Raw genomic sequence first — 3725 nt, forward strand, 5'->3', positions numbered from 1 at the left:
TGTATGTCACCTGTTAATGTATGTCACCTGTTAAAATATGACATTTTGTGAAGCAATATTAGGTTGTCTTAGTACAGAAATATGTTGTAACACTAAAAACATCATCTAGCACAGACTAACAGTAAAATATACCATAATGTTTACTATTGACTCACAGTAGCATTGATAGAGGGAAAAATCACCCCAAGTGCCATCATCTAGACACTTTTTGACTAGCTCATGTTTACCGTCAGCAATTGCGCTGCCTATGAAGGTGTGGTTAGGATAGCAGCGAATCAGACTCATCTCTCCAGGTAAGTAAGAATCTTTTGGGTTAACTACTTCAGCTTTGGTCAAGTTCTCGATCGGTGCGCATGTCACTACTGCAAAGGAGCCATTTGACAAAAATAACACCAAAATGAAATTGTAGAACACTCTATAGCGCCAGAAGACCAGTTGATGTGATATGCGGTCACTGAAACTTAACATGTATATATATATATATATATATATATATATATATATATATATATATATATATATATATATATATATATATATATATATATATATGTATATATATATATATATATATTAACTAAAAGCAAATGCAAAAGCATATAAAAAGAGAACTCTACACTAAAAACCTAAAAGATTATTAGTGGAGTATGAAATATTTGAAAAATTGTTGCGAAAAAAGTAAACTTTTAGTATTTGCGTTACAAATTTGTTTCGTGCGAAGCACTCCTCAGACGCAATTGTACTTAATACAATGAGTACAAGCAGTCCTCAGACGCTTAGTACAATTGCGTCTGAGGAGTGCTTCGCACGAAACAAATTTGTAACGCAAATACTAAAAGTTTACTTTTTTCGCAATAATTTTTCAAATATATATATATATATAAATATACATACCGGTGTATAGATATATATATGTATGTATATTCATATATAATATATAAATTTCTTTAAGTTGGTCGTATGTGTATTCTATAGCTATAGCAGTAGCTATAGAATAGACAAAGAAGACAAAGAAGCATTGTGTTACATATACTTAGTTCCCAAAATATATTTTAACAGAGGCATTATAATGCATAGGCGCAATGCTAAAATAATAGCTATTGCTATAGCTATTATAGTTATGATGCCTCTGTTATATTATTAGCAAACTGTCACGCATGTTCAACTTTTTATTAGCAGTAATTATCAACAAAATAATGTTTTTTATTCCATGCTAAAACAAAAATGAAAAGACAGAAATCAGGAATTTTTGGGTGAGTTGAACAAAACTGTTTTAAAAGTTGGTAATCTAATAGTCTATGCTCGGTAATATTTATTACTTCATTTGACTTACTTGAACACCGCAAAAGTTTGTGATTAGACCATTTTCCTTCTCTACTGCAAAAGGTAGAAAAATGTTTTTTATTCTTCCCATCGATCTGCAAACAAAAAAGTACTCAAGCTAAACACTAAGCCTGGCAGTTAAAGTGTGCAAAAAAACAAGAAGGAATGACATAACGTTACACCCTGAGAATTGACCAATTAAAACGTTTTACTAAATACTTCCATGTAGGATGTTGAGAGATGAGGGAATCTTACCTTGACTGCATAAGACTCATGACAAACCAGATCAATCTCGTACCCGAAGAAGTAGGTAGCTTGGTTGCTAAGGCCGACCAGTACCCCGTTGGCCACGTAAGGAGGAGAAGGACAGGTCACAGCTAAGAATGAGCATAGACTTTGAGAGTCAAGGTTGTTTGCAGCAAGCAAAGCGTTACGTTACGTAAACAGGCAGAGCAATCTATATTGTGATTGTTACGCAAAGTTATATTGCACACACCTACATACACATAGACATGCAAGCATGCACGAGCGCTCGTGCCTGGAATCAGCCCCTGATATGCACACACAGAACACAAATTCATCAAGTAGCAGCCAGAAGAGATGCGCATACACAAGCACTTACACATCTATTACCTATTCTTATTATCTATTTATATATTTCTCAATGTTGGTGTCTATGTATGTTCAGCTATAACTATCAAATCCTTGGAATAAAGAATCAGTACCGCTAAAGATTTAATCTCGGAACCTACCATTCACCAGTCCAACGCCTTACCAATTCAGCCACACGAGCTTGATGGATTCATTAGGTGATATATGTCGCTGTATGGGAGCAAATACGTACCGCTCTCCATTACGACGCAGCGTGATGCGTAACATTATGGAGAGGGGTAGCTCTTATTAGTAAGCTTACCGTACTCAAATTATCCATTTGCAATGTGCCAGGCTAATAGCGAGTGGCAGCCAACTACATTACCTCTCATTGTTTATAAGCTGATTTTTAATACTCGGGCAACGCCGGTGGCACAACTAGTCTATACATGAAGGCATGGTACACAAACATAAACACAAGTATGAAGACACAGCACATACATGCACTCACACTCCCACACTGCCAAAGAGTTTCTGCTTTGATTGTTAGTGTAGGCTAGTATCTTTAGGTGACTTTGAAGCATTCTTGTAATGTAAAATAAATCATAGATATTAGTTAATGTAACTACAGAGATGTGACTAGGACGACTAGCATGTTTGAGTAGAAACTTAGAGTGATAACCTACCGATACAGTGAAGCATGGGTCCCCCGACCCAAGTCCTGTTCTCACTGCAGGTCAAAGAAACGTGGTTTTGAGAACTCTCCTTGTTTGTGTATCCAGGTAAGCATTGGTAGGTAAGGCTAGTGCCTACCACCTGTGCCCTTCGACCTGAAGCTATGTAGGTATTGTGGATTGGGGTTGGAGGGTCCGGGCATAGTTGCGCTGCAGAAAAGAAACAAGGCTAGTATCAGCTATATATGAAAACATAGTCACCTGACCCATGCTACCAAAAAACACTTAATTCCATATCGGACCAGTTCCCTTCGGGGTATCTATAATTCCCTAAAGAATGCTTCTAAAGTGAACAAGTCTATCCATATAAATTTTAGCCTCTGCTCCCAACATTGGGGACCAGAAATGAGCTGCCAGAATTGTGTGTGTATTCAAAGGTAGTTTTTAATACACTTGAAAAATTTATGAACAGGTTGTTCTAATCATTTCATGTTGAGTTCTTGCTGCCAGCATTATTTAAAGATATTTAAATCAGCAAACATAATATAAAAATGATAAATTTTAATTCTATTTTAATCTTTTAGTAACTACTTTCAGCTATGTTTATGAAGAGAAATAAATAATTTAGAGATGAGCGAAGTCATTTCCCATTTGATAAATTTTATGGATTTTCTTGAAAGCACTAATAGCTAGCCTGTGATTGGCTAATGGAAAAACTAGAATGCGTTCCATTGGATACGCATTACCATAACTTACGAATACAGTTGGGTTTTCCTTCAAATCCAATGTTAGTGACCCGGATTTGCGTAATTTGCTGCCTAGAGGCAAACTCAAAACCTTCATCACACTGCAATATAAGGGTGTCTCCCACAGCAACCTTGTTCCTCCTACCACCATGGGCGGTAAGAGGATCCGAAAGGTTGTGCTGTATAACCACCTTTTCCCAGAGCACATTATCGGTGCCCATCATCAGCTCAGAATAGTCAATCATTTTTCCTGACAACAAAGAGTAGAGGCGAAATTTAACAGATGACAAGCGTATGTATATCTAACAGAAGTTGGCTGTGCAACAAAAAGCCCATACAGAAAAATATGAACTTTTCTAAGTCGTTCAGTTGTTGACGGTTGAGTTGTTCA

The 3725-nt window shown here is 36.5% G+C and overlaps 1 long non-coding RNA gene across 1 annotated transcript; it reads right to left on the bottom strand.

The window, feature by feature from the left end:
- Positions 1–238: 238 nt before the first annotated feature.
- On the bottom strand, positions 239–1665 carry LOC137392846 (uncharacterized). Its single transcript, XR_010978254.1, has 3 exons — positions 1579–1665; positions 1334–1418; positions 239–362 (listed from the first exon to the last, which is right to left on the bottom strand). It is a non-coding gene; the product is annotated as an uncharacterized lncRNA (long non-coding RNA).
- Between the last annotated feature and the right edge of the window lie 2060 nt (positions 1666–3725).

This window comes from Watersipora subatra, chromosome 4 (assembly GCF_963576615.1).
Source record: "Watersipora subatra chromosome 4, tzWatSuba1.1, whole genome shotgun sequence".
Lineage (NCBI taxonomy): Eukaryota > Metazoa > Bryozoa > Gymnolaemata > Cheilostomatida > Watersiporidae > Watersipora > Watersipora subatra.